The 25,411-nt window shown below is 39.3% G+C and overlaps 1 protein-coding gene and 2 pseudogenes across 2 annotated transcripts in view; all 3 read right to left on the reverse strand.

Moving 5' to 3' along the window:
- MTMR8 (myotubularin related protein 8) overlaps positions 1-25,411 on the reverse strand; it is a 129,706-nt gene that overhangs the window by 34,938 nt on the left and 69,357 nt on the right. The gene's annotated exons all lie outside the window — the stretch shown is intronic.
- LOC141582813 (importin subunit alpha-3 pseudogene) lies at positions 4,353-9,583 on the reverse strand (annotated as a pseudogene).
- LOC141582814 (importin subunit alpha-3 pseudogene) lies at positions 6,964-10,262 on the reverse strand (annotated as a pseudogene).

Consider the following 25,411-nt stretch of genomic DNA (forward strand, 5'->3'; position numbering starts at 1 on the left):
AAGAAATTTATGTAAATAAAACCATACAGTACAGAGCATTTTTAAATAGGCATTTTTCATTTAATATACCCTCTTCAAGGTGTTGCATATATTTAGTTTGTTCTTTATTGCTGAGCAGTATTCCATGGTACAGATTTATCACAGTTTGTTTAACCATTCACTTGCTGAATGACAGCTGGGTTGTTTTCAGTTTGGGGCTATATGAATAAGACTGTTATAAATAAGGCTGGGCGTGGTGGCTCAAGCCTGTAATCCCAGCACTTTGGGAGGCCGAGGCGGGTGGATCACAAGGTCAAGAGAGCGAGACCATCTTGGTCAACATGGTGAAACCCTGTCTCTACTAAAAATACAAAAAAAATAGCTGGGCATGGTGGTGCGTGCCTGTAATCCCAGCTACTTAGGAGGCTGAGGCAGGAGAATTGCCTGAACCCAGGAGGCGGAGGTTGTGGTGAGCCGAGATCGCGCCATTGCACTCCAGCCTGGGTAACAAGAGCGAAACTCCGTCTCAAAAAAAAAAAAAAAAAAAAAGACTGTTATAAATATTCATGTACAGGTTTTCATATAAACAGAAAGTTTTCCTTTTTTCTGGGATATTTGGCCAACAGTACAATTCATGAAATCGTTGGGCCATATGGCATTTATATGTTTAGTTTTTTAGAAATCTGACAAACTATTTTTCAAAGTGGCTCCATACTATTTCATATTTCTATTACATAAATGAGCCAAAGGTGGCCTCTGCATATGGGCCTTATGTTGTTTATTTTTTCTTAGCAGGCTGGGAATCCATTAGCTTAAAAGCCTACCAGTACCAAACTCAAATTTTTACACATCCAATTGTTTTAAATAGCCCAAGTGAGCATATTTTTAACCATTTAGAACCTGCCTGTCTTGCATACCCCACAAAATAGCACTCAACATCTGCTAACCAAAGATAAGATTAACCTTGGAGTAATAAAAACTCCAATTCACTGCTGCCCTTTGGAATCCTTTTGACCCAGGAACTTCCTGACATGCTGCTTAGTGATCTAGACATGGAAGCCCCCTTGGATATCACTCTTTTCTGAAGAGAAGTTTCCTTGCCTTCCTACCCTTCTAAGTGCTGGCTTCTGTACTCATGCAAACCTGTCAGTGTTGGCTGCTGAATACCCTCCACTGCCCTCCCCACCAAAAAAAAAAAAAAAAAAAAAAAGCTTATTGTGTGCTACTGTGGGCATCTCTTTTCCCTTTTCCCTTGATTAGCCCTAAAATCTCTCATCTCATTACAAGTGGCAACAAGGATGGAATTTTGGTAATGACCAGGAAATCAATATGGGACCTACCAAGTTAATAGGAAGATTAACTGGCAAAACAACCTTGGATGACCTTAAGTTCTTGGGACTTAGAATATGGAACACATTTGCAAAATTTTGGCATGGCATTTTTCTGTACTGTATTGCACTCTATATTTTCTATGGTCTCCCCCATGCTTCATGAGCCTGGACAAGTAGTAGTGCCAGTATTTGAGTAAATCCTTGAGATCAGAATTTACTTTTGGGAGAGGCACAAAGCTGGCTAGGGAAGGTCAGCCTGCCCACCTGGGTCTACCACTAGAAAGGCACTAGGTAGGCACTTGTGGGCCTGAATAGAAAATGGGAAAGTATATACCTGTGGACTACATGTGGGTTACCCCAGATCCCAGAATAGGCTATAGTGGGAGAGCTCCCCATGGCTGGACTGGTGATATGTGATTAGAGTACTCTGAGATAAGAGAATATCCTTGTCCCTGGATACTGCTATGGCAGGTAAACAAGCTGATAAGGGAGATGTGTCAGTCTGATGCTGGTCTCCTAAGCACAATCGGGAGAGACTTTCGCAAGCAGCTAGTAGTCCTCTGCTAGCATGACAATTATGCTTTTGATACTCTCATTCTAACCACTGTTGGAAGCATATTGAGCTCTCTATCCTTTGGCTGAGCCAACTAAAGCATTATTTCAAATGACTAAATCAAGGAAAGTTATATCACAGAACAACAAAGGAAGTGGCTATCCCACTCAAAGGATGCTCCAAACCGTAAAGTAGGTGCATGTGGGACTTTCCTGTTGGTTGTTTTTCACCAAGGTTTGCCCAGAGAAGAGGTAGAAACTTAAATTCCTACAGGAGACGAGTTAGAAAGGGAAGATCCTGGGGAAGAGAATTGGTGACCTCTAAAGAGAAAAGTAGCAGCATGGTGTCACCATGCTAGGGACTAGGATCATTTATCCTCTGCTTTGCCAGTAACTACCAGCAAAGTCATAAAGACAGAAAAACGAAAGAGGGCCACTTCTCTTTTGGAGCAGAAAATCCATCCTCTTTCTTGCCCTTACATCCAGTCTCTCCTTAAGGACCTGAGCCAGAAACTGAATGAAAAAGGGGCTGCCTCCTTATATATACAGAATGTTATCTGCCAGGGAGCAAACTCCACCTAACAGGGCAATTAAACAATTGGCTGCCATAGTATAAGATGGAAAAAAAAAAAATGGTGTCACTGCCAAAGGATCCCACATAATAAGCATGGAAAGTAGGAATGAGAACCTCAAAAGAGGCTTTGTACCTCAGTTTACACATACCTTTTTGATGTGGATTTTTATGGCTTGGAGTGTTTCCCATCCTATATTAGGCATTATAAAGGCCTGGGCAGACTGTCAATGGAAAATGTTAACCAAGGCCAATGATCTCTACCATCAGCTAGGGATGTTGAAGTGGGTTTATCAGGCAACAGATGACTTGCAGCATGATGACTTGGCAAGTCCAGAGGAAACTGAATTCAATCCCATGTTTAACCACCTATTTCTCAGGAGGGCTCCTGACAAGTGTAAATCCTCATTTTGGAAAATAATGACTAATGCTAAAACAACTGAAGAGTTCATAGCTGCCCTGGATTTAGTAGAAATACAAGAAAGACAAACTCAAGTGTTGTCTGTTAATTCTATGAATGTAACTCCAGCTAGCCTATATCAAAATTACTATCAACAGTTATGCTGCACGCTTCTAGACCAAGCAAACCATGCACAGCCAAGTCCATGGTTTAGCTTGAACCCTGAGATAAATAAGAGGGGTTACATTGGACCCTAAGGGACAAAGGAGCCCAAACTGCATGATCTCTCATAAATTGGTCAAGCAAGTATAACACTGACTAGAGTTAGATTACAATCTGCAGCAGATATTCAAAGACAGCCTCACTTAGGAAGCCTGCTCTTGATCTCCTACAGTGGCAGGGACCTATCCCCACATAGGGATCTGGTGGTTGCAGAAGGTGGCTACTTCCAGCAATCACCCTTTTACCATATTAACTGTAGTTTGGCTCCAAATACTAAACAACATTGTCTGGCTCTGTTGGACATGGGTACCCAAATCTCCCTAATCCTAAGAATCACTTAAGCTCTAAAGGAACCCCCTCACCCCTCACCCTGTCCAGGAGGATGATTATGTAAAGTAACAATTACTTACTTAACTATTAAAACTGATCCAGTTCTGCTAAAAGATGCTTTGATTCTGGTGATACCCCTGAGACTATCCATTTTCCCATTATTTGAATGGACTTCTTCAATCAGCTAGTAACCTCACAAAACCTAATGTTTTTATGATATTGGTGGGCACTACCTAGTGGAAACCAATTAACTTTCTCCTACCAGTGCAGGTAGTAAATATGACATGTACAAGCTAAGGTAAGGCACTAAAGGATTATAGAGTATCATAGCTTAGTTAAGTAACGTACTGATTCTTACCAACTCACCTTTCAATTCCCTGGTATAGCCTACGTGTAAAGCCACTATTAATAAATGGAGGCTAACTATAGAGAGTTAAATAAGATCACCTTTTTATTAGAGCACTTCTACCAGATATCATCCCAATGGATGACATTCAAAACAACATAGATAAATGGTATGGAATTATAGACTTGCCTAACATATTTCAATCAGGAAATACTTTGTATTTTTTGCCTTCACTTTGGAGGGTAAAGAGTATACTTTTACCCAGTCACTTATGGAATACTCAAATAGCCCTATGATGGAACATATGCAGACATGACCTAGATGCCTGCCCCATATTTCCACCAGAAATTCAGCTTTGGCATTATGTTGATGAAGTCCTCCTTACTGAACCTCACCAAGATTCTCTCTCACAGGCTGTCACAACTGTGAGCAAACACTTCACTAAGAGGGGATGGTGTCTTAGTCCACTTAGGCTACTATAACTTAATACCATATATTGAGTGGCTTATAAACAAGAGAAATTTATTCCTCACAGTCCTGGAGTCTAGGAGGTGCAAGGTCAAGATGCTAGTGGATTTGGTATCTGGTGAAGGTTCTCTTCCTAGTTCACAGATGGCTGTCTTTTTGCTGTGTCCTCACATGGCAGAAGGAGCAAACAATGTCTCTGGGGTCTCATTTATAAGGAAACTAATCCCATTCATGAGGGCTGTGCCTTCTCCTAATGCCTAGGCCCTGCCTTCTAATACCGTCACATTGGGAATTAGGATTTCAACATATGAAATTGGGAGAACATCATCTATAGCAATTGGGCTACTCCCCACATAAGGTACAAGATCTCTCTATTAAATCTTGGGGTTACCTTTGGAACTTAGAAGGGTGAACTACTCTCACTCTGGTAAGACAAGGTCCTAGTGCTCCAACCTCCCACATTGGTAAAGAAGGTCCAACATTTAATAGGAATGTTTATATTCTGGCTCCAACACACTCCTCACTCCAATATTTGCCACTGAGTTGCCTTTCACTTTTCAGTGAGAACCTAAGCAACAAGGTACTAGATAAACTAAACAAAGCTATCACTTTGGCCCTCCCATTATTGCCCATGAGATAAAACTTAAAATGAGATGCTTCTGACACTAAAAAAAAAAAAAAATGTTTCTTATAGCCTCTTGACCAAGTGAACAGGTAAACCCAAATGCAAGAACTGTAAAATTCATTTTTTTTCTCTCAAGAAGATTTAGAAGACTAAAACTATAAACTTCTTAGAAGAGAACATGGGGGAAATCTTCATGACATGAAATTTGGCAATGATTTCCTCAATATGGCACCAAAAGCAAAGGCAACAAAGAATTGATAAATTGTACTTTATCAACATTTTTGTGCACCAAGACATTATCAAGAGAATAAAAAGGCAACCGGAGAATGGGAGAATATATTTGTAAATCAAATAAAGGTAGTGCTCAACTTACGACCACTGTCGGAACCGCGGAACGGTCCTAACACAATTTGGTCATAAGTTGAGTAGGCCATATGTACAGTTGAAATGGTGCACGCGGAGACGTTAGTGCTGCCAGAAGCTGGTCCGCACTGTCGTACGCCCAGCTGGGCAACGTTTGCGCTGCCACACGCGCAGCAGTTGTGGCTAGCGATTGTGGTCGTAAGCTGCATAGGTCGTAAGTTGATCAATACCTTTATATGGTTTGGGATTGATATGCAGAATATATAGAGAATTCCTACAACTCACCACAAAAAAAAAATCCAATTCAAAAATGGGCAAAGGACTTGAACAGATATTTCTCCAAAGAAGATATACAAATGGACAATAAGCACATGAAAAGATGCTCAGTGCCACTAGTCATAAGGAAAACGCAAATCGAAACCACAATTAGATACTACTTCATACCTACTAGGATGGGTACTATCTAAAAAAAAATGAAAAATACAATTATTGGTGAGGATACAGAAAAAAAATGGAACCCTTGAGCATTGCTCGTGTGCATGTAAAATAGCACAGCTACTGTGGAAAACAACTTGGAAGTCGTTTAAAAAGTTAAGTATAAAATTACCATATGATCCAACAATTCCACTTTTAGGTATATACCTAAAAGAAATGGAAGCAGAAACTCAGACAGACACTTGAATACCAATGGTCATAGCCAAATCATTCACCAAAGCCAAAAGGTAGAAGCAACCCAGTTGTCCATCAATGAATGAATAAACAAAATGTGCTATATCCGTACAATAGAATATTTTTCAGCCTCAAAAAGGAAATTCTGATACATGCTACAACATGGATGAACCCTGAAAACATGCTAAGTGAAATAAGCCAGACACATACATACACACACACACACAAATATTGTATGATTCCACTTACATGACCTACCTAGAATAGGGTAAATTCATAAAGATAGAAAGTAGAATAGAGGCTGTCAGGGGCTGCTGAGAGAAGGAAATGGAGAGTTATTTTGTTATGGTATGTAGTTTCTGTTGGGGGTGATGAAAGAGTTCTGGAAATGAATAATGATGGTAGATGTACAACTTCTAATTGCTGATTACACTGTACACTTAAAATGGTTAAAATGGTAAATTTTATGTTACATATATTTTACAAAAAACAAAACAAGCAAAAAATGCCAAGGGACCAGAGGATAGACTCTGATATAATGAACCACAGCCTCTGTATATGGACCCTATGTTGTTTACTTCATTACAGGTTAGGAACCCATTAGTTGAAAAGCCTGATTGTACGAATCTGAAAACTTTACATATTCAATTGTTTTAAATATAGCCTACATGAGTATATTTTCCAGCATTAGAACCTGCTTGTTTACATACTCTGCAAAACTTCACACATCTGCTACCCATAGACAAGATAAACTATAGGGCAATAAAGACCCCAAGCTGCTGCTTGCCTTCAGAGTTCCCTGACCCACAGACTTCCCGCTGTGCTGTCTAGCAATATCATGTATTAATAGACATGATAGCCCCCTCTCCTTCACGAGTTTTTTAGCCCTCCTCCCCTTATGGGTCATGCCCTCAGGCCTATACCACAGAGTATGGATGGCCTTGAGCTGTGAAGGATTTTCCTGGGTGCAAACCTGTCAAAGGACCACTCAAAGTTTGTTGTGTGTTAATGCCATCTCATGGTTCTTATCAGATGTAAAATCTTTCAAAGTCTATAATCCCCACCAGGAATGCATGAAAATTCAGTTTTCAATATCTTTTACAACACTTTGTATTTTCACCATGTTGTTGTTGTTGTTTTTTTTAATGTTAACCATTCTGATAAATGTAGTAATATCTGATTGAGCTTTTAATTTGCATTTACCAAATTGGCTGATGCTGAACATTTTTCCTTTTTAAAAAACTTTTAATGCTTATTTCCCCAAGACAGCTTAGCTTGCACTCTACTTGGATAAATTTCATAAGCTAGTTTTCTGCTATTTCCAGTTTTAAACTTTAACCATATTTCTGATGACAAGACATACTGCAAAAAAAAATAGTTCAACAGAGTTATCACAAAACAATTTTTATCCATTCTACAGTGTTTCAGAATTACTAGTTGATTTTTAAATACAAAGTAGATATAGATGCTAATGGTGATTAATGTGATATTTCTTATAGCCAACTGTGGTTCACATATTAATTGTGCTCAAAGGGGAAGGCACAGGATTTTCTAAAATGAGCCACCTTATGAAGAGTTCTTACTATAGAAATTATGTCACATTTACTGTACATAACTTCAAAACTGAGGTATTATACAATTTATAAAAATCAGTCTTTATGAAGCAGTCATATGTGCCAAATTCCATTTTAGAAGTTTCCACATAATTTTCAAAGAAAACGAAGTTTGAAAACAAGTAACGTTTAAATACAGCATAGTATTCTACCACAACTGAAACTTTTTTCTTCTTCTTCTCTGCAGGACCCAACAAAATCTGAAAATGAACTGTTATAGATTTACCTCATGCAAAGATCTTTATGTTCTATCTGAAAGTAAAAAGCATGGCCTTTTAAGCACATTTTACTGTTCTATATTATGGCAACTTGTGTACAGAAGCACAGTCTCTTTTGAGAAAAAGTTATGATTTTTTTCAAGCTAAGATCTACACAAATTAGTTCTGATAATAAGGAAAGCCTTTCATGGCATCAAATATTCATCCAGGGCAAATGCACGGAAAACCCTTCCTGAAATGCTTTCTGACTTGAGAATCAACTAAAAAGAAAACCATACTAGGTAAAGTAAATAAAAACTTGGGGGATGGGCAGAAAGAAGGAAAAGGGGAAATAGAAAACATAGGCTACAGAGTAAACCAATATCTGCTGCTGATCCAGTATTTGTTTTTAAGTCTAGTGTACATTAACACTCACGATCTCATTCTGATTATTTACTAGGTTATCAGCCTTCTGAAGGCAAATCAAGTTTGCATGTGTTCACATACAGCACCATTATCACACTCCTGTACATAGTCACTCCAGGACTAGGAGTCTAATCCATGAGTGAAGAGCCCTAGATTTTCAAGAAGATCCTGACTGTCCATCACTGAGCCAGACATTCATTCACCATTTTCCATTTATACAGGGCTTCATATCAAGGTCTAGGCTCATTTTCCTTTTACTTATAAGGGCATCCAATTCTCTTTTATGCTTACAAGGCTTGAAGATAATAGTACTACACTTTCTCCTCAATTTATATAGAGTAAGTCAATGTCTTTCTCAGGCACTGAAGATCTGTGACCTGTAGCCCTTTTTACTACGAACAAACTAAATAAGCACTCATGTAAAGTTTTTATTACATTTTGCCACTCATTCTCACTCATACCCATTCACCATCTTGACCCATGTGGGCATTTTCTGTGAATCCAAATGTCCACAATTTCTTTCTAAAACTGGAACCCTTTATTGGTATACTGGCAGATAAATTGAAACCAAATGTTTCACTTTGAATTGCCTCTGGATCTTCATCAATATCATTTGAAGAGAACTGAGCAATGATCTCATAGGTCAATTTGTAGATGTCGCCATTTTCATGATTTTGAAGTTGTTCAATTATCTCCAGTCCGCCACATTTTTCTGTAAGATTGACTATGGATTCTGCCTCATTTTTAGCCATTTTTAATACATTTACTCATCATATCCACCAGTATTACATGTACAACTTGTGTATCTTTTACAGTCAGCAAATTGTGAAAAGGTGGGATAACATTTTATTCGATAAGGTAAACCACTTGAGCTTTCCGTCCACGAATTGTTAAGTTGCTTACGGCCCAAGCAACTTCTGAGAGCCAATATCCCCCTTATCCAAAAGGTTTATTATTCTTGGCACAATATTGGCATCAATTACTGCCGGTATCTGCTGCTGATTACCTGCAGTGATGGGAGGAACCATACTGCCTTTTTATTTTCTCTTTGGGATTTGTCAGGATTACCCAGAAGTGCGAAAGAGCATTGTAATTCAAAACTACTTTTGTTTGCTCTTCAATTCCAGTAGCAATGTTGTTCACACCTTGCAGCGCAGCAGTCTAAACTTCTTTGTGGCCGAGCAGAGGAACCAAATGAAAAACTATTCCAGCATCTCTTACCATCTGTATTTGTTCATTGGCAGCACCAGTAAGGTAAGAGAGGGCCCATTCTGTATCTACTAATATATTTACAACTGTACAATGAATTAAAACACAAAGAGCTGTAAGTATTTACTGTATGGTTTCCACTGGTGGTGGCACATCTTTGTGGTGACACAAATTGACCATAACCCAGGCTGGGCATGATGGCTCATGCCTGGAATGTACTTTAGGAGGCTGAGGCAGAAGGACTGCTTGAGCCCAGGAGTCAGAGGCCTGCCTAGGAAACATAGTGAGGCCCTGTCTCTACAAAAATTTAAACATTTAGCTGGGTGTGGTGGCACACACTTGTGGTCCCAGCTATTGGGGAGGCTGAGGCAGGATGATTACTTGAGCCCCAGAGGTTGAGGGTGCAGCAAGCTGTGTTTGCACCACTGCATTTCAGCCTGGGTGAGCCCCTATCACAGAAAAAAAAATGTTTTGAAGGAAAATAAAGGTTTCACAACTCCAAGACTTATGACATAATCTCTACATTGGGAGAACCATCACCTATGATAGTTCCCAAAGCCTACACTGCTTGCTCACAATATTCTGATAAAGTGGATGGAGGAGCCACAGGAAAGGTAGCACAGCATTGGATGAAACTACTGCTTGAGCTTGTTCAGAGGTTCTAGATGCAATGTTTGTCAAAGCCCACACAGTTTCAAACTGTAAGGAAGAACTGTCATCTCTTTCAAGACAATGGACTAAAACAGGCAGTAATCCAGGTTTTATTACTATAAATTGGTAGATTTCAATCACTGGACAAAGCTTCCTAGCAGACTGAACTGCATTTAATTTCTTGGTTATCACTTGAAGCATATCAGAGTCTTTACAGGTATCTTCATGCAGTACATTCCTTCTGCTTAAGAGATGTTCATCTTTTATTCTTCCTTAATTCAACTAAAATTTCATTTTGCTGTCTTCTCATAATCTCCAAGTTGTGGACTTTGTTCTCAAAATTCTCGAACCATTGGCTGCCCAGTTTCTCACTGTCCACTATAGCTGAGCCAATGACTCCTTCCCCTACCCAGACCCCACAGGATCTGTCCCAACCACCCCACCAAATTGACACTCCCAGGAACCAGGCTGCCTGCGCTGCTATGCCCGTTGTGCCACTGCTTCCTTCCTTCTCTCAACTGCCTCAGCTGAGGCCTTCTCCTCTCCCTGCCCAACTCCCTTTCCCTCCCCAACCCCAGTATGAGAGCAGATCAGGTGGAGACAACTACAGGAGTGGGGCAGCAGCAACAGCAGCAAAAAGTGCTGCAGGGTGAGAGGGTGAGATGGCCTCTATCTCTGTACACCTTTTCATTTGCTTATTTTTCATCTGTATGTTTTCTTCAGTAAAATGTTTATGTCTTTTGCCTATTTTTAACTAAATTTGTTTTTACTATTAAGTGTTGAGTTCTACATATCTTCTAGATACTAATTTGTTACTGGATATGTGATTTGTAGTATTTTCTCCCAGTCTGTACCTTTCCATAGAGGAAAGGTTTTTGATTTTATTGAGGTCTAATTTATCAACTTTTCCTTTTATGAATCATACTTTTAGTATCAAGTGACTTACTTGAAATTTTTTATAAGTTTTCTTCTAAAAGATTTATATTTTGAACACTTTACATTTAAATTTATGATCCATTTAGTATAGAGTAGGAGGTGTAGGTCAAGGTTAATTTTGAGCGGTGGGCAATGGATTGCTCAGCATCATTTGTTGAAAAGACTATCCTTCCTCCATTTAATTACTTCTGTAATAATACACCTAATAATAACCCAGTGTATCTGTGTGAGTTGGCTTCTGGGTTCTCTATTCTATTCTATGGAACTGTGTATCCTTCCCTCTACCACTACCACACAGACTTCATTACCATAGCCATATAAATGTCTTGAAACTGAGTATAGTGGTTCCTTCTACTTTATACTTCTTTGTCAAATTGTCTTAGCTATTCGACCTCCATTGCCTTTACATATACATTTTAGAATAATATTGACTACATTTCCAAAAAAATCTGCCTGGGATTTTGATAGAAAATGCATTGTAATTGCATAATAATTTGTGAAGGGCCAACATTTTTACTATTCTGATTCTTCCAATCCAGAAACATGCAATGTGCCTCTCCATTCATTTCGATCTTTAATTTAGCAGCATTTTCTAGTTGTCAGCACATCTTATACATGTTTTGCTACATTTTCATTTAAGTATTTGAGTAATTATAAATGATATATTTTTATTTCAATGTCTGTATGTTCATTGCTAGTATATAAAACACAAGTGATTTCCATATGTTGACATTGTGTCCTATGATTGTGTTGAACTCACCTATTTTGTTTTTGTTCTCTGTTTTTCTAGATTCCTTGAGATTTTTTCTACATAAATAATCATGTCATCTGCAAATAGAGACAGTTTTTTTCCTTCCTTTCCCAGCTGTCTTATTTATTTTTCTTGCCTTAATTCTATGGCTAGGACTACCAATACTAATTGAGTAAGATTCTGAAGTCACAAATTATGAATTAAATTACAGCCAAACCTTGGAGATAATGTGGGTTCAGTGCCAGGCCACTGCAATAAAGCAATTACTCCAATAAAGTGAGTATCACGATAAAGCCAGTCACACATTTTTTTGGCATGTAATTATGCTTACACTATACTGTAGTCTATTAAGTGTGCAACATTATGTCTAAACACTATATATACCTTTATTAAAAATACTTTATTATTAAAATGCAAACAATCATCTAAACTTTCAGCAGGTAGTAATTTTTTTGCTGGTGGAGAGTCTTGCCTTAATGCTGATGGCTGCTCACTGCTGAGGGTACTGGTGGTTGAAGGTTGGTTGGCTGTGGCAATTCTTAAAATATGACAACAATGAAGTTTGCCACATTGATGGACTCATCCTTTCATGAAAGATTTCTCTGTAGCATGCAATGCTGTTTGAGGCATTTTACCCACAGCAGAACTTCTTTCAAAATTGGAGTCAACCCTCTCAAACAGTACCATTGGTTTATCAACTAAGTTTATGGAATATTATAAATCCTTTGCTATCATTTCAACAATGTTCACAGCATCTTCACTAGGAGTAAATTCCATCAAATAAATCATTTTATTTGCTCATCCATAAGAAGCAACTGCTCATCCATTCAAGTTTTATCATGAGATTGCAGCAATTCAGTCACATCTTTAGGCACCACTTCCATTTCTAGTTCTCTTGCTATTTCACAATATCTGCAGTTAAATCCTCCAATGAAGTATTGAACTCATCAAAGTCACTGCTGACAGCTGGAATGAACTCTTTCCAAACTCCCATTAATTTCAATATTTTGACCTCCTTCCATAAATCATGAATATTCTTAATGTCATCTAGAATAGAGAATCATTCCCAGAAGTTTATTTACTTGGCCCATATCCCCTGAAAGAATGACTATCTATGGAACTATGATCATACAAAACGTATTTCCTAAATAATAAGACCTGAAAGTCAAAATTACTCCTTGATCCATGGGCTGCAGAATGAATGTTACATTCATCTCCATGTAGATCTCCATAAGAGTTCCTGGATGATTAGGTGTATTGTCAATGAGCAGTAATATATTGAAAGAAACCGTTTCTTCTGCACAGTGCATCTCTACAGTGGCCTTAAAATATTTAGTAAACCATGCCGTGAGCAGACATACTGTCTTCTAGGCTTTTTTGTTCTATTTATAGAGAACAGGCAGAATAGATTTATTATAATTCTTAAGGGCCCTAGGATTTTTGGAATGGTAAATGAGCATTGGCTTCATCTTAATATCACCAGCTGAATTAACCCCTAACAAAAGTTAGGCTGTCCTTTGAAACTTTGAAGGCAGACATTGGCTTTTCCTTTCTAATTATGAAAATTTTAGGTAGCAGCTTCTTCCAAAAGAAAGCTGCTTCACCTACATTGAAAAATTTGTCCTTCAGTATAACTATCTTCATCAATTATCTTAGCTAGATCTTCTAGATAACTTGTGCAGCTTCTACATGAGGACTTGTTGTTTCACCTTGCACTTCTGTGTTATGGAGATGACTCCTTTCCCTAAAACTCATTAACCAACCTCAGGTAGCTTCACACTTTTCTTCTGCAGCTTCCTCACCTCTCTCAGCCTTCAAATAATTGAAGAGAGTTAGGAACTTTTATTAACAATAGAACTATTTTGCTTTCTTACCATTTGTGTTTTCACTAGAGTAGCATTTTTAATTTCCTTCAATAACCTTTCCTTCACATTCACAACTTGGGCTGTTTGTTGCAAGAACACTGGCTTTTGGCCTTTTTCAGCTTTCAACATGTCTTCCTGGCTAAGCTTAACGATTTCTAGCTTTTGATTTAAAGTGAGAAACATGTGACTCTTTAGAGGCCATTGTATGGTTATTAATTGCCCTAATTTCAATATTGTTGTGTCTTGAAGCCAGAGGACTGAAAAGAAGGAGAAATTATCTTCATTTCTATCCATATTCTGTATTCTTTATTAATTGCCCTAATTTCAATATTGTTGTGTCTTGAAGCCAGAGGACTGAAAAGAAGGAGAAATTATCTTCATTTCTATCCATATTCTGTATTCTATTTCGGTGATTTCAGCCATCTTAGCCTGGTTAAGAACCCTTGCTTAACAACTAGTACTGTCATTAGGAGGAAAGACACTGGCTTTTCAAGCTGTCATAGTCCTTGCACTGGTTCTCATCTTTATCAACTGCTGTTCCTCCAATTTTTGAAGTCATTGTCCTATGGATTTTTAAAAAATTTTATTCTATTTGATGACCTTGGGGTTTGATTGTGGCAAAAGGTGGGTTCACTTGACTGGGTTCATTTCTAGAAGATTTTAGGGGGCCAAGCCTCAGCTTAGGACTCCTGGACTGCATGTGCTAATTCTGGAGGACTGCTACCAAGCCTCTGCTTTGTTCTTTGGCTCCTTGAAGTTATGAACCTGCTGTGCTAGAAGGGCTGAGGTGCTCCTGGACAGCCAGTCACTACATTCTAATGGTTGGTAACAGCTAAAATGTTTAATAGGGTGGTGGCACTGGGATTCATTTTTGTTTGTGCCAGCAGTGGTGGCAGTGACAGCACAGTGGGGTTCATGCTTGTTTGCTGCAGCAGGGTGCTAGCAAGTGCCAAGGTGCCTACCTCCATACAGGCACTCACAACAGTGGTGGTGGAGGCTCCGGAGGGCAGAGGACCCTATGAGCCTTACTGTGACTGTGTGCATGGTCCTGCTAGTGGTGTTAGCATGGGGGCAGGGCACTGGTGGGTGTTCCTGGTAGGGCAATGGATAGCTGCTCAGGGCAAGGGAGGGCCTGCTAGTTTCTGTGCCTAGTTTCACTTGCAGGAGCGGAACTGCCTGCTTTTGTGCCTGCCACGGCTTCAACTGCAATGGTGGTACAGCAGCGGTGGAGTGTTGTAGTGAACTGCTGGCAGCAGTGGCAAAGCAGGGTTCAGTGCATGTATGTGCTGACCAGTCAGGGAAGAAGGCAAGATTGGCCCCATGCACACATGTGCTGTCAAGGCAATATGGGGAGTGGCCCTGGGCCCAGGGGAAGCTGTATGGCAGAGATGGAGCGGGTGAGATGGTACATGTCCTCGGGGGCCAGCCTGCTGTAGCTCACCAGCAGTCAGGTGCAGTCCAACAGCTCAGGAGCTATGATATAGAACCCCAGGGTAGCAAGACTGCATTGCAAACAGATGTGGCCAGTCTGGGGCCCTAAGAGAGGCCAGAAGACCAAGGGGTGCTCAGATCGGACTGGCCTGTATGATGGGCAAGACCTTCCTGTAAAGTTCAGGTCCGCTAGTTCCCCTTGGACTATAAAGTCTACTATGAGAGCAAGTCAAGCCTAGTGGGATGAGCATCCCTGGCTCTGCTCCAGTACACATGCTCCTGCATTAAACCCTCTGAGCTACACAACTGGCTGACATGCTGCTCCTACCACTTTTCTAAACTGCTCTCCCTGCCCATTCAAGTGTCCATCGTGGTGTGGGGGTCTCCTCCTGCCAGGATTCCAGAGGCCCACGGCAGAAGAAGCTTGCTCCTTGCAAGTTCAATTCATCCATTCCCCTGTAGTTGTTAGGAGTCAGAAACAAGTCCCAGTGCATGGCAGCCCCATGCAGGGTTCCTGGCTTCCTCCCACTTCAGCCAGCTTTTGTGCCTTCCCTCTGAATATCTGCTAGGAATGCACCAGTTGGCCTGGTTTCCTTGGTGGCAGCTGTTCTACCTGGCTGCATCATCAGCCATCTCACCCAAATAAATTTCCTCTGAAGTCTATTTTATCTGCTACTATATGATATGGCCACTCCTGCTTTTATTTATGCTTTCATAATGCTTCTCTTTGCATCGTTTTTACTTTCAACTTCTCTATTTCTTTGTAACTGAAGTGCAATTCTTGCAAACAGCATGTATTTTGTATCCACTCTGCTTATTTTTTTCATTTAATTAGTATATTAAGATCATTTACATTTAAGATAATTATATATGTGAGAGCTTAATTCCCCATGTTATTGTTTTTGTTTGTTCATTCTGTCATTTCTTTCTTCTTGTCATGCCTTCCTGTGGCTTACTTTTTACAATTTTATTTTGATTAAAGTGTTTTTAAGTGTATCTTTTTGTATAGGTCTTTCACTGGTTTCTCTAGGCAGTATAGTGTGTGTGTGTGTGTGTGTGTGTGTGTGTGTGCGCGTATGTGTGTATTATGGTGTACTGGTGTCAGTATTTTATAAGTCTGAATGAAGTCTACAAATCCTCCTTCCTTTTACATCTCTCTCCCCTCCCCTATTTATAATATAATTATCTTAAAAATTCCTCTCTATATATTTAGAATCATATCAGATAGTGTTCTAATTTTTGCTTACACTGTCATACATTTGAGACAATTCAAGAGGAGATGGAAAGTGTACTGTATTTATATGTATATATTTCTATTCTTTCCATTCTTCTTTCTTCTTTTCTGATGTTCCAAGATTTCTTCTTTTATCATTTCCATTCTCTTTAGAGAATTTCCTTAAGTCTTCCTTTTAGGGTAGTCCTGCTTCTGACAAACATGTTTTATTTTATCTGAGAATATCATCACTTCCCCTTCATTCCTAAAGAATATTTTTGGGCCAGATGCAGTGGCTCACACCTGTAATACCAGCACTTTGGGAGGTCAAGGTGGGCATATCAGTTGGGCTCAGGAGTTCAAGACCAACCTGGGCAATGTGGCAAAACCCCATCTCTACAGAAAATACAAAAATTAGATGAGCATGATGGTACATGCCTGTTGTCCCAGCTACATAGGAGGCTGAGGTGGGAGGATCACTTGAGCCTGGGAGGTCAAGGCTGCAGTGACCCATGATCACACCACTGCCCACCAGCCTGGGTGAAAGAGTAAGGCTCACTCGCAAAAACAGAATATTCATTTTCACTAGTTATAAAATTTTGCATTGATAGTTTTCTTTTTGGCCCTTAAAAATGTGCAACTTCCTTCTGGCTTCCATAATTTCTGATGTGAAATCCACTGTCATTTAAACTGTTTTCCCCCTATAAGGAAGGTGTCATTTCTCTCTTGCTGCTTTCAATAATTTGTTAGGCCAGGTGCGGTGGCTCATGCCTGTAATCCTAGCTCTTTGGGAGGCCAAGACAGGTGGATCACTTGAGGCCAGGAGTTTAAGACCAGCCTCGCCAACAGAGCAAAATCTCATCTCTACTAAAAAGACAAAAAATTAGCCAAGCGTGGTGGTGCATGCCTGCAGTCCCAGCTACTCAGAAGCCTGAGGTGTGAGGATAGCTTGAACTTGGGAGACAGAGGTTGCAGTGAGCCAAGATCATGCCACTGCACTCCAAATTGGGTGACAGAGCGAGACTCTGTCTCAAAAAAAAAAAAAATAGTTTTCATAAGTTTTACTATAATGTATTTTCATGCAAATTTATTTTGAGTTTATCCTGTTTCATGTTCACTAAGCTTCTTGAATCTATACATATAAGCCATTTGCCATACTGGAACATTATCAGCCATTATTTACCTGAGTACTTTTTGAGGTCTTCTATCTTTCCTCTTTCCGTCCAAGTTTCTAATTATACAAGTATTAGAACTTTCATTATTGTCCCACAGGCCCCTGAGATAGTTTATTTTTTTTTTTTTTCAGTCAGTTTTCTCCCATATTGGGCAGTTTCTATTTTTATATCTCAAACTCATGTATTATTTCCTTTTTCTCTTCTACTTTGCTGTTGAGCTGATGTATTTAGTTTTCTTCATTTCTATATTATTCATTTGTATAACTTTCATTTAATTATCCTTTGTATCTTTAATTTCTTTGCTGAGACTTTTTTCATTTGTTTCAGTCATGTATGTAATTGTTTCCTGAGACATCGTAATGACAGCAACCATTGAATGCCTTTTTTCACTCAAGTTGATAGTTTCCTTGTTCTTGGTCTGATGGTTGATTTTCAACTGAAACCTAGTTATTTGGGGAATTTTGTGAAGAGACTCTGGTTTGCTTTTAGATCTGCTGTTGCAGCAGGCTTACTATAACACAGTTTTGGCAGGGAATAACAAAGAAGGAGGAGTACCTCCTCATTATTGCCAGGTGGGAATATAAGTCAAGGTTCTCCATTTAGTTTCCACTGACACTTGAGTTAGGGAGGTGCCCCATAGCACTACTGGGTGGAAATGGGGATTCAGGCTTCCCATTTGGTCTATGCATTTGGTCAAGGCACCCTAGCTGCCTTGGATAAAAGTGCCTCATTGCTTTTCCCCATGTGACCTCCAATGACAACACAGGGCATGGCCACATTAATGCTAGGTGAAAGTACAGACTCTCACTAGGCTTCCTCTGAACATATCCACATGGGGAGGGGAAGAGGTACCTTATTACCACTTAGTGGAAGTGGAAGTCCAGGTTTTCCATATGGTCTCCACTGACACCTCAGGGGCAGAAGTGTCTTTTAGGGATTAAAATCCCTACTCCCCACTTGGCCTTCTCTGACACCACCCTGGCACAGGGCTGTTTGGGTATTTTGTGATACCTTGATGAGGCCAAAAATCTAGATTCCTGACATGGCCTTTTTGGGCTAAGTAGACCCATAGTGTTTTCTGTCGTGTTTGACTGAAGGAGAGCAGTTGTTTTCTCAAGTTTTCTGCCTTCCTAGGCTCTTTTCTGTCCTTTGGCTAGAAAGAGATGGCTTCTATTTGTGGTTTTTTATCTATTCCAATGTCATGTCTGGGTTGCCAGCTTCTTCAGCTCTAATTTTGGGTTATATGAGGTAAAAAGAAAACCCATGAAACTCACCATCATGTTGTTCCTTAGGTCCTGTGGACCCTAGTCAATCTGCCTTCTACTCCGAATCTTTCACGATAGTTTAGTATTTGTTTCATAATGTCGATGGACTTTACTTTTACTTAGTTGGGGGAGTAGGAAAAATATACTGACTCCATCTTCCCCTAAATCTGGTTTTTATATCTTAAGGAAATGCAGAATTTCCGGCACTATAGTTGTCAATAAACACATGTAAACTACCATCACTTCACTGATAAGTTCCCATTTGTAATATTCAAAGCTAGAAAGAATAATTGGTGGCAATAAAAAATACCTATCATTGGTAATATCACCAAAAATGGTGGAGTAGGGAGCTCCATACCTCCATGAAAGCAATAATTAAGCAGGAAGAAACTATAATAAACATTTTCAAATTCTAGAATCTAATTTAAATAAACTTACACCGACTACAAAAACCAGGGAACTGCTTAGTTAAAAAAAAAGACGCTACTAAATTTTGGTAAGAGGGTGCTACAACATTTCAGCTTCCCTCTCTGCCATCCCCTATTCCCCAGCTTAGTGGTGGCCTTGGAGATGGTAATATACATTAGTGACGTGGCTTGCTGCTGCAAAAGAGGCAATATAAATCTTAACCTCAGAAAACTATGGTTATATATTTTGGCCTGTCTGGTAGCTCCCTAAGAGATGGCTTAGGACCCTGACTTTATTTTGCCCACCTTGGAACTTTCTCAGAGCTAGAATGGCCTTTTTCAAGATATTTGTTGAAAGCACTTAAAGGTAAATAAACTAGCCACAGCCACTTGAGGGAAGGCATAATATATGGAGCAAGCAGCAGACAGACTAAAAAGCTTGGGAAGGAAATGGCTGGGGAAGCAGATGAATGAGAAAAAGAGTGTTCTGGAAAGCTCCTGCAAATACCAGGGTATGTAGGAGGCCAGACACATGCCCAGGGCTGGACCTATGCTGAGAAAAAATGTGAGAAGACCCTAGGCTTTCATCTGTGGCTTAGTTTTAAGCTCTACAGAAGCAGGACATGGCTAAGGCAGAGATACAAGTGGCCTAGCTAAGCACTGAAGATATACACCAACAAAGAGCCAATCAGCAAAGAGCCAATCAGCAAAGACCAGGATAATTAGTTTTATTTTTATGGCATTTAAGGAAATCTATGTGAAATCACTATCTGAGAACTAAGCTAACTGACGGAGAATTCACTGACTACATGTGGCAAATAATACAATCTTTACAAACATAGTTTAGAAAAGCTACTGAATTAACAATTACAACCCACAAGAAGTAGCAAAAAAAAAAAAAAAAAAAACCCTAGAGAGAGGTAAAAATATGATTTCCAGAATTACCACATTACAATATTGAAACTGTCAAGTTTTCAACAAAATAATTATGAGGCATTAAGAAAAAAACAAAAACGTATGCCCCGTTCATAGGAAAAACAATTAATAGAAACTGTCCATGAGGAAACGCAGATATTAGACTTGCTAATTGACAAATTTAAATCAACTGTTTTAAATATGCTCAAACAGCTAAAGGAAACCATAGAAAAATAAGTAAGGGAAACTTGGAGAATAGTATCTCACCAAACAGATAGTATCAATAAACAGACAGAAATAATAAAAACAAAACAAAACAAAAATTTTGGATATGAAAAGCACAGTAATTTAAATGAAACACTCACTAGAGCAGTTAAACAACAGATTTCAGCAAGTAAGAGAATGAATTAATAAACTTAAAGATAGGTCCACTGGGGTTACTCAGTCTGCGACACACACACACACACACACACACACACACAAGAATGATGAAGAGAGCCTCAGGGGCCTGTAGAAGACTGTTAAGCAGACCAATAAGTGCACAGAGAGAGTCCTAAAAGGATAGGAGTGACAGAAAGGAGCAGAAAGAATATTCCAAGACATAATGGCAGAATATGTCACAAATTTGATGACAGGAATATATAGATCTACAAAGCTCAATAAACTTCAAGTAGGAAAGCTTTCAACTTTTCCCTGTTGAACATAGTGTTAGCTGTGGGTTTATCATATATGGCCTTTATCGTTTTGAGGTATACAGTTTCCATACATAATTTGTTGAGTTTTTATCATGAAGACATGTTAAATTTTGTCAAATACTTTTTCTTCATCTGTTGAAATGATTATACGGTTTTGCCCTTCATTCTACTAGCATTCTGTGTCACGTTTATTGATTTGCATATGTTGAACCATTCTTGTATCCTGGTTATGAATCCCACTTGATCATGGTGAACAATCTTTTTAATGTGCTGTTGAATTCTGTGAGTATTTTTTTTTTTTTTTTTGAGGCAGGTTCTTGCTCTGTGACCCAAGTGGGAGTGCAGCGGTATAATCATGCCTCACTGCAACTTCAATTTCCTGGGCTTCAGCCATCCTCCTGCCTCATTTTTTTAAATTTTTTTGTAGAGATAAAGTGAAAGTGATCCTCCTGCCTTAGCCTCCAAAAGTGATGGGATTACAGGTGTGAGCCACTGTGACTGGCCCGTTTGCTAGTATTTTGTTGAGGATTTTTGCATTCATGTTTATCAGGGGTATTGGCCAGGGATATTCTTTTTACTGTTGTGTCCTTGTCTGGTTTTTTGTATCAGGGTATACTGTTTTTGTAGAATGAGTTTGGAAGTATTGTCTCCTCTTCAATTTTGTTGACTAGTTTGAGAAGAATTGGCATTTGTTCTTTAAATGTTTGGTAGAATTCATCAGTGAGGTCATAACATCCTGGGTTTTTCTTTGATTGGAGACTTTCTATTATGGTTTCAATTTCATTACTCACTGTACAAATTTCCCCCACCATAATCCAAGCTGCAGCTACATAGTGCCATCTTAAAACCAGAGCCACAGCTAGAGTGTATCCTGCTCCAAGAGCCAGCAATAACTGCATCTTTTCATTGCTGAGGCCATGCCGCCATTGCACCACCTTAGTGGTGGTACATCATTCCCCAGCCAAGCTGTTACAGCACTCTATCCTCTGCCCAGGAAGGGCTCTGCCTTGCACATTCTGGTGACTGTAGCAACCAACCCTAGCCTCAGAATCTAGGTCCACCACTCCAGTACCAGGGGAAGTGGTACTCTGTCCCTAGAAGAATAGGTACTCTTGCCCAGTAAAGAAATTGAGCCCTGCCTAGTGATGTGCACAGTCAGCACACTCACCAGCCAGGTTCACTGTCCATGTGCAATTCTGTGTGGTCACCAGCTAGGCATGTTCCTTCCAGGTGCCCCTGCCCCAAGTTGGTGATTTGGCCCCCAAATGACAACATACCATCCAGACATGCTGCTTCCATGGAGCCCTGTTCCAAGCTGGCAGACTTCTAATGCCTACATACTTACCAGCCAGGCATACCAATTCCAGGGGGTACCTGCCCAGAGTGACATGTACACTGAAGGTGAAGAGATAGAAAATGATATTCCATGCAAATGGAAACCAAGAGATAACAGGAGTAGCTATAATCATAACAGATAAAATAGGCTTTAAGGCAAAAACAATAAAAAGAGAAAGGAAGGTTGTTATATAATGAAAAGAAATTATTTCAACAACAAGATGATATGAAACTTTTTAATATGTATACACCTAACACCAGAGTACTGAAATAAATGAAGCAATTATTATAGATTTAAGGGAACAGACCACAATAATATAAGGAGACTTCAGCATGCCACTCTCAGCAATGGACAGATCATCTAGACAGAAAATAAAGAAATATCACATTAAAATGGCACACTAAATCAAGTGGACCGAGCAAACATTTAGAGAATATTAGACCAAAGAGCTGCAGAACAAACATTCTTCTCAAGAGAACATGAAACTTTCTCTAGGACAGATCATATGGTAGCCTGTAGAAGAAGCCTTAACTAATACCAAAAAAAGTCCAGGTCCAGATGAGTTCACAGCCGAATTCTACCAGATGTACAAAGAGGAGCTGGTTCCATTGCTTCTGAAACTATATCAAACAATACAAAAAGAAGGAATCCTCCTTAACTCATTTTATGAGACCAACATCATCCTGATACCAAAACCAGGCAGAGACTCAACAAAAAGAGAAAACTTCAGGTCAATATCCATGATGAACACTGACACAAAAATCTTCAATAAAATACTGGCAAACTGAATGCAACAGCACATCAGAAAGCTCATTCATCATGATCAAGTAGAATTCATCCGAGGGATGCAAGGCTGGTTCAACATACTGAAGTCCATAAATATAATCCATCACATAAACGGAACCAAAGACAAAAACCACATGATTATCTCAATAGATGCAGAGAAAGCCTTCAACAAAATTCAACAGCTCTTCATGCTAAAAACTCTCAATAAACTAGGTATCGACAGAACGTATCATAAAATGATAAAAGCTATTTATGACAAACCTACAGCCAATATCATACTGAATGGGCAAAAGCTGGAAGAATTCCCTTTGAAATCAGGTAGTAGACAAGGATGCCCTCTCTCACCACTCCTATTCAATACAGTATTGGAAGTTCTAGCCAGAGCAATCAGGCAAGATAAAGAAATAAAGGGTATTTAATTAGGAAAGGAGGAAGTCAAACTGTCTCTATTTGCAGACGACATGATTGTATATTTAGAAGACACATTATCTCAGCCCAAAATCTTCTCAAACTGATAAGCAATTTCAGCAAAGTCTCAGGATACAAAATTAATGTGCAGAAATCACAAGCATTGCTATATACCAATAACAGACAAACAGAGAGCCAAATTAAGAGCAAACTCCCATTCACAATTACTACAAAGAGAATAAAATACCTAGGGATACAACTAAGAAAGGATGTAAAGGACCTCTTCAAGGAGAACTACAAATCACTGCTCAATGAAATAAGAGAGAACACAAACAGATGGAAAAACATTCCACGCTCATGGTCAGGAAGAATCAATATTGTGAAAATGGACATACTGCCCAAAGTAATTTACAGATTCAACGCCATCCCCGTCAAGCTATCAATGACCTTCTTCAAAGAACTGGAAAAAGCCACTTTAAATTTCATATGGAATCATAATAGAGCCTGCATAGCTAAGACAATCCTAAGCAAAAAGAACAAAGCCAGAGGCATCACACTGCCAGACTTCAAAGTATACCCCAAGGCTACAGTAATCAAAACAGCATGGTACTGGTACCAAAACAGAGATATAGACCAATGGAACGGAACAGAGGTCTCAGAAGCAACACCACAGTCTACAACCAACTGATCTTTGACAAACCTGACAAAAACAAGCAATGGGGAAAGAACTCCATGTTTAATAAATGGTGTTGGAAAAACTGGCTAGCAATGTGCAGAAAGCAGAAACTAGACCCCTTCCTGTCACCTTACATTAAAATTAACTCCAGATGGATTAAACATAAAACCTAACACCATAAAAACACTAGAAGAAAACAGGCAAAACCATCCAGGACATAGGCATAGGCAAGGACTTCATGACTAAAACATCAAAAGCAATGGCAACAAAAGCCAAGATAGACAAATGGGATCTAATTAAAATTCAGAGCTTCTGTACAGCAAAAGAAACCATCATTAGAGCAAACCAGCAACCAACAGAATGGGAAAAAAACTTTTGCAGTCTACCCATTTGACAAAGGGCTAACATCCAGAATCTACAAAGAACTAAAACAGATACACAAGAAAAAAACAAACAACCCATTCAAAAGTGGGCAAAGGATGTGAACAGACTCTTTCCAAAAGAAGACATATATGAGGCCAACAAACATATGAAAAAATGCTCATCATCACTGGTCATTAGAAAATGCAACTCAAAACCACATTGAGATACCCTCTCATGCCAGTTAGAATGGCAATCATTAAAAAATCTGGAGACAACAGATGCTGGAGAGGATATGGAGAAATAGGAGCACTCTTACACAGTTGGTGGGAGTGTAAATTAGTTCAATCACTGTGGAAGACAGTGTGGCAACTTCTCAAGGATCTAGAAATAGAAATTCCATTTGACCCAGCAATCCCATTAGTGGGTATAGAACCAAGGAACTATAAATCATTCTACTGTAAAGATGCATGCACACATATGTTCATTGAAACTCTGTGTACAATAGCAAAGACCTGGAACTAACCCAAATGCTCATCAATGAGAGACTGGACAAAGAAAATGTGGCACATATACACTATGGAATACTACACAGCCATTAAAAACAATGAGTTTGTGTCCTTTGTAGGGACTTGGATGAATCTGGAAACCATCATTCTTAGCAAACTGACACAAGAACAGAAAACCCAATACTGCATGTTCTCACTCATAGGCAGGTGTTGAACAATGAGAACACGTGGACTCAGGGAGAGGAGCATCACACACTGGGGGCAGTTGTGGAGGACTAGGAGAGGGACAGTGCGGGGTTGGGAGGGATAACATGGGGAGAAATGCCGGATATAGTATGCACCTATGCAACAAACCTGCATGACCCGCACATGTTCCACAGAACGTAAAGTAAAATAAAAAATAAAAAAAGAATAACAAAATCATTTCCAGTATATTTTTTGACCACAATGATATAAAACTAGAAATCAGTAACAGCAGGAACTTCTGAAAAATCACAAATATATGGAAATTAAACAACATGCTCTTACATGACCAATGGGTCAATAAAGAAAGTAAAAGAAAGTTTAAAAATTTCCTGAGAGAAATGAAAATGGGAATACAGGCCAGGCGTGGTGGCTCAAGCCTGTAATGCCAATGCTTTGGGAGGCCAAGGCAGATGGATCACCTGAGGTCAGGAATGCATGACCCGCCTGCCCAACATGGTGAATACAACATATCAAAATCCCTGGGA

This window comes from Saimiri boliviensis, chromosome X, assembly GCF_048565385.1.
Source record: "Saimiri boliviensis isolate mSaiBol1 chromosome X, mSaiBol1.pri, whole genome shotgun sequence".
Classification (NCBI taxonomy): Eukaryota; Metazoa; Chordata; class Mammalia; order Primates; family Cebidae; genus Saimiri; species Saimiri boliviensis.